The sequence below is a fragment of the Chenopodium album genome, chromosome 21 (assembly GCF_948465745.1).
Source record: "Chenopodium album chromosome 21, dcCheAlbu1.1, whole genome shotgun sequence".
Classification (NCBI taxonomy): Eukaryota; Viridiplantae; Streptophyta; class Magnoliopsida; order Caryophyllales; family Amaranthaceae; genus Chenopodium; species Chenopodium album.
The window spans coordinates 28,556,502-28,563,776 of NC_137854.1; positions in this window are offsets into that span (position 1 = coordinate 28,556,502).

The following is a 7,275-nucleotide window of genomic DNA, read 5'->3' on the forward strand; positions in this document are numbered from 1 at the left end:
ACATGTTATGTGTGTGCTTTAGAAATGTGTGTGAGTGACATGCTTTGACTCTTAGTGTATGACCATTGGACTTTAAGTGCCTAGACTCAATTAAAGGCTTAAACGTGGTTTGAACCATTAATAAATTGATAAACTGATTAGTAGACTGTTAATTAGACTCGTCGTGATGACTCGAGCAAGAAAACTGGACTGTCGCCAAAACAACAGGACTGTCGCCACCGTTTAAAGCCTGTCGCCAGACGACAGAATTGTCGCCAGGCGACAGACATTAAACTGCAGCGCCACAGTCCAAATTTCTGCGCCATTGCTGGAACATCAATCTGGACTGTTTCTAGTAATTTTACTCTAAGTGGACATGCCTAAAGTCGTACTAAGTCAAATTGATTGATTTATAAGTCTTTAATTAATTCAAAATTAATTAATTAGACAAAGTCCTTTTAGTCATTAGTCAATTTATTTAGTCTTAATCACAAGTCAAACAAACGGTTAACACATATATAATATGCACAAACAAGGATGCACAAGTAGTTCACATAGTCACAATATGATGCAATGAGTTTGCAACCTAACCATGGCTCTAGTTCTCTAAAGTTCAAGGATATGGGTTAGGTCAAAAAGGTCCATGGTTATGAATCCGTATGCATTGCACACAAGCCTACCGTGAGGGTTGGTGCGAATGGACGGGACCCCGCGAGTTCGTGATGAAATCAAACTCGACTCCATGGTTTGGTGGATTCACAAACTTTGCACGTACCCGTTGTTTGCACATATAGTGGATATTCAATTGGGCAGGTGAAGCAGGAACCCCCAGAGGGTTATGTCCATATGTAGAACACATGTAGGTTCAGAAAAGTGAGAAAAGGACTCAATCAATAAGTAAAATCGAGCCAACAATGCTAGAAATGGTCAAAGCAAGAAGGCAGACCCCTGGCTCGGTACTGGAAGAACTAGGCGCCAGACTACAGGGACTGTCGCCGCAAAAAAGCCTCTGTCGCCAGGCAACAGAAACTTTTTACGGGCGACAAGCCCTGTTTTCTAGACGCTAGTTCCTACATGCCTTGGCAAGTTTCTGTGTTCTTAGAATTTTCCAGATTTCGCATCGTTTTTTCGATTCTGGTCATGAATGATATTTCTCAAATTTCCTACGTGTAAAAATCCTATGTATTGACTCATTGGTCTCTCCAATGAGAACCTTTTAATGCATATGACAATAATGTTAATCAAATTACGCACATGAAATACTTAGAATTTTTCGAGTCTCATCCGCTCATTCTAAATAATTGCCAAAATAAATTTTAGGAATATAAATAGAAATCCTCCCCAGTGGAGTCGCCAAAAACTGTAGGGAATATTTCAAGCATTATGATCCCAAACTTGAACCCCACTGTGATCATACACTAAAGTACGGTGGCGTTCCAAAGGGAAAGACAAAGAGCAAAAAGAGTCGCCAACAAGTTTTAGGAACTTGTAAACCCAAAAGACAATCCAAAGGGACCATCAACTACTCCATAAGGTCTTGAACCAAACAGGGTCCGGGGATGAGGGTACGAATCCAATCTACAAAAGAAAGGACCCGCCCTATAAAATAGATCTCTACTTTGTTCTGCTCGTATTCATGTGCGCTTTTCGAATAACATACAAACATCATATTAAACCTACCCTGTTTAATCTATGTTGGTTGAATATTAATGCACAAATAAAACTATTATTGGCGATCACTTGAGTTAGAATCACATTAGCCTAAACCAAATTATTAATTATCTTATTAAGCGTGATTTCAAGTACAAATTCCCTTTAAACAAGCATAAAAGGTGTGATCAAGCAATAACAATAATAATGTAAATAATATCAAGCAACATAAATAAACAATAAAATATAATCATCATAATAATTATAATATAATTATAATCATGATAAGGCATAATAAAGCTTAACTAATAATAGCAAGATCCTAGGCATGATACTAACAAGATTAATAACAAATCCTAGCATGTCACTAAACAATAAAGATCAAAGCTTTAAACCTAACATGATACTAACATGCTAACATGATATTAGAAATAAGTAAAGGCACCCTAAACATGATACTAGAAAGCATAAAATAACATCCTAACATGACACTAGGAAAATAACATCCTAACATGACACTAGGAAAATAACATCCTAACATGATACTAGGAACATTAAACAATAATAAACATGCTTTCTACATTGCTAATAAAACAGGGAGTAAGCTAATCTACTTACTTTGAAGCCTCGTACCTCTTTCTAATAACAAAATACACAAGTTAGTAAACTTCAATGAAAATAATAAAAAGAATAATTAAAGAATTAAATCAAATTAAATAAGGTTTAAACTTGTTTTGGACCAAACCCTCAGAAATTATCAAACCTTGCACGTCTAGGGCGAAGGCAACTTCGAACTTGGCTAAGAGACTCTAAGTCTTGTGAATGCGGAATTGTGTTTAATGGTTGGTTTAGAAAGAGAGAGAGAGAAAGAATTAAGAATTAAGTTATATTGCTTAGAGAGAGAATAGAGAGAATTGATAATAAGAATTGATGAGAGTTGATGAATGAAAAACAGAGATTCGGGACCCTATTTATAAGGAAATAGTCCGAAAAATTACAGAATTTGATAAGGAATAAAACTACACGCTGTCGCCAGGAATCGACTCTGTCGCGAGGCGACAGCCTTGTCGTTTGGCGACAACCTGTATTAGCGCGTTTTTTCCACGCGGAATCCGATCTTTAATCAACTTGATCTACGGAATCCGTACAGAAAATAAAATACGTATTTTTAAGATAATAATAATAAAATAATGTTTTATTCCAAATAAAAGTCCATTTTAAAATAAATAATTATTAAATCTAATAATATTAGAATTAAAAAGAACCTTCCAGAAACTTCTAGAAAATTATAATTAATCCTAATAATTTTAGGAATAATAATTAACATTGGGCCCTCCTCTAGATCATTGGGCCGTATGTAAATAATTAACCGGGCCCAGTTTAGTATTTTGGCCATAACTTCCTCAATATTCATCGGAATTGGGCTTATAATATATCGTTGGAAAGGTCTTTTCGAGCCCCATCCAACTACACTATTATTGGACCTTAATTACGGACAAAACTAAACTGGTTTGGCTATTTTCAAATAAATAGAGTTATTTTCAAAAACAGAGAGAATAGAATTTTAATAAAACTAAACCGCAACACTTGACTTTCAACCACTTTCACCTCATTCGATTATGGTTCGACGTGAAAGGCATTCATCACTGGGTTTGGTTTTGGGGAGACACAAATGGGTGTCTACACTAATTAAATTAATTCAAACAATAAAATCAAAACCCATAATCAATAATTATAATTACACAAATTAATAAAACAAAAGAGAAAGGAAATAAGACTAACCTTTTGTGTGGGGAAATTTTGGGGATGTATGGGGTATTTATAGGAGAGAGAGTGGTGTGAATGAGAAGAGCTAGTAGAGAGTGGGGTATTTTCATGATTTCTTCGTGAATAAATTTAATTCAACAGTAATTAGGTCTCGCACTACATGCATTTGCCTAGTGATAAAATTGTGAATGAGAAGAGCTAGTAGAGGACGTTTTAGGGCTGATCGATTACTTCGTATGATTGGCTTTTTCATATGTACCCTCGTTCCCAAATCCATATCTAGTTTTGAATGACTTATGATGGGCGGGATTAGAGGGAAAGCCAATGCATCATATTAAACCTCGTGCATACCATGGAGGGAGGTATGAATGAGATTTATGAGTTTTTCTTAAGATCCTTAGGTGGCTCTTTACGTAAAACTATTAAATATATACTTGTTTCCTCTTTATTTGGTCTCTCAAATTGTGAGGAATTCTAATCCTCGATACCTCCAGCTTCAAAAGGCTCGGGCACGAGGAGGAGAGACCCCACAAGGCACCATATATATGAAGGATGTGAAAGTTATGCATACGGCACATAAATGCTTAAACTCATTATAGACCTTATATATCGCGCGAGGCCGGCGTATATGCTTATAACCCGATTGCAGGTAACAATGTTACAAAATGATTTAATTTTGTGCTATTAGGAGATATAACCAGGGCCATGATCTCAACCATGGTTTGCGAAAGTAGTGTTAGTTTCCTTACTCTTCATTTTGGTTTTCTCTTACGTGTATTCTCTTGAACTCTACAATGTCAGTGAGCAAGTAACAAAGACTAATTGATGCCATTGTACAAAAGCAAGCATAAATTTCTCAAAAGAGTGCACTTTGTTTTTTTTGCAGATGTGCAAATTCAATCCATATGTCCCTTGTAACTTGTAAGACATGCAGCTCATTCCTCATGTATACTAATTAATGTAAGATATACCCCCGATCGAGCAAGAGGTTATTACATGTCATGAGAGGAATACTGAGGATTACTACATTAATAAGTAGCTGTAGTTATTTTAAATTTCACGCATTAAAAGACCCTTTATGTTATAAAAAGTACAGTAGTAGTCTACCATGAATACTAATATCTTGCATAGTTTTTGAGTTTATCTAATTATGCATAATTGCTTATGGATGGATGGATGATTTCAAATTTTCAATGATAAAAACTATGAGGATTAGTGGTAATATTAGTTAGATTTGGCTATAAAAAATGGATTAAATAATGTCAGTGTTATTCTATTCTCTTAAATCACTTAATTAATCATGTTCATGTGATTGAATCCATGGTTGTTTAGTCCTCAATGGAAGATGCTGCTTTTTTTTTCTTTCCAATATGCTATAATTGCTTCGTTTGCAACCAGATATTATTGTTGATTTAGAAATTCAAAAATCTTTGAAGAAATTAATATCACGCAAAGATGGCGCTACAATTTGAAGAAATTCAACTTCATCGCTTTTGAACCAAGCTTGCTTGTTTACAATGAATTATGTTTTCTCTTTCTAACTTTTTGTTTATTAATTGGAACCATTTAACAATAATGAAATTAGGGCTTCCTAATGTTTAATTTTTCTTACCTTTACAAAAAAGTTAACAATAATGAAATGACCTTAAGCAAATGTTGTTTAATTAAATTAACGGTGAGCAAATGGTGTTAAGTCCATTCACACTCAAAATTTACCTTATCACCCTTCTCTTTTCAAAAATATCACCAAAGTATCCTCTAAGTGACATTTTGTTGTCAATCTCATATGCCCTTGCATTGTAAAGATATACAAAAGTGACTCAATTTGACGTGAAAGTAATGTGATCCAAATTTTAACTCGCATGACCATAATAATTTAATACATAAGTAGTGTATACATTGGACGATGCCCTGGGTCGCTAGTTTGTGTACTTCTTGTTTCAATTTAACAATTATATTCGATTATTTGTAAAGTTAGTGTGTGTAGTGGTTCGGGCGTTGCCTTGGATGTCATTTTTTTTATACATCATATGTATTTATATTCTAATCTGGTGAAAAATAAATGAATTATATTATCTCTAATTTACTTAATAAATAAAAGGATTATATTATATTATGCAGGGCCGGCTAAGGTCCTGTGCAAACAAACCCTTAGCACAGGGCCTCATAATTTCAGGGGCCCCAAAATTTTTAGAGCCCAATTGTACAAAAAAGAAAAAAATAATTTCTAGACTTCCTTTCTCATGCATGAGAGCTATATACACAGTAAAACAATGATACCAAATTTCTATAATTTCTTAAATACCGCAATCAATGCACTGCAATTCCCATTAATTTGTCAAAACTTCAATGTTTCATTTATTACTAATTTTCTGTTAATTCTCTTGTTACACCCAAAATTTTCATAAGCCCTTTAAGACTCTTATCATTCTCTGCCAATTAGTAAGCGATTTGAGGAAGAATTTTTCATTAGTTGAATTACTTTTAACCAGAAAAGTAATTAATTTTCTCCCCGAATTAATCACTGGTAAAATTATAGCACCTATAATATCTCCACCAAATCTCGATATATATGCATAACCAATACTATCAATGAACAATTTGATCTTGAAAGGTAAAAGATTAAGATTAACTAGCCTCTTGCATTGCTTGTATATTGCTCATGAGGTATGCAAAATGGAGTAATAGTATGTGTAATTTTTATTTTTATTTTTTATTTCCTATTATTTTATTTTAATTATAGAGTTTCATTAGTTAAAACAACTAGTTTTTCTAATTAAATCAGAATTTTAGAATTTTTATAAGTTGGAATTAAATGTTTAATTGTTAAAAAGGAATATTTTTCCCTCTCATTTCTAAAGCATATAAAAACGAAAAGTCTTCCATTTTCAACAATTAATAATTGAATGATTGGATTATTAGGTTAATATGGTCATTTAAAGATTATTTTATTATTTTTATTAGTATTCCCGTGATAATTAAAAATATATTTTTCAAAAAAGCTAGAATATTAAAAGCTGGAAAACAATTGGGGTTTATTTTTATTAATTAAAATTGCATTATTTTTTTTGTAAGGGCCTTATTTTTAAGATTAGATTAGGGCCCAAAAATGTTTAAGACGGCCCTAATATTATGTAAAATTGAAACATTAATAATAGTAGGTTGAGATGATAAAAGTATTATCTATGTTATGGGTTAGAATCTTGTTCAAAGTATATCTTATTTTGTTAAATGAAGTGACTAACTTACTTGGCATATATACTTTGGATGATGACGTGTCCTTGTGACATAGCACACATACTTTGAAGAGTGCCATGTGGCACCGTTCCTTTAAAGGAACACATTTTAATATATGGTATAGATAGATATTTTTTTTTGAAGGGTAATATATGGTATAGATATAAATGAAGATATTACTCAAAGTTGAATTAAATTTGACCCGACTTGACTCAACCAAACTCGACCCAATCACCAAAATTGATGCTCCCTCCGTGTTTTTTTAAATGATACATATTGACCGGCACATAGTTTTAGGCAATTTAATTGACTTAAATAAAATAAGAGGTAAGTGGGGTAGTGGAGTATTAAAAAATTGTTAAAAAAAGATAGCGGGGTTAATAGTTTATTGAAAAGTAATGAATGTGAGAGAAAAGATATAATAAAAAAGTAGTAGTGAGTTTGGGTGGGGACCATAAGAGGAGAGAGATATAATATTTTAATGTGTTGTTTTGCCAAAAAAAGAAATAAATCACATGAAAAAACACGGCCGAAAATGGAAAATGTATCACTTAAAAAAAAACACGGAGGGAGTACCAATAATACGCCTTCCTTGGGAGTACAAAGTTAGGCGATTTTCCGCCAATTCCATACTCTCACAAA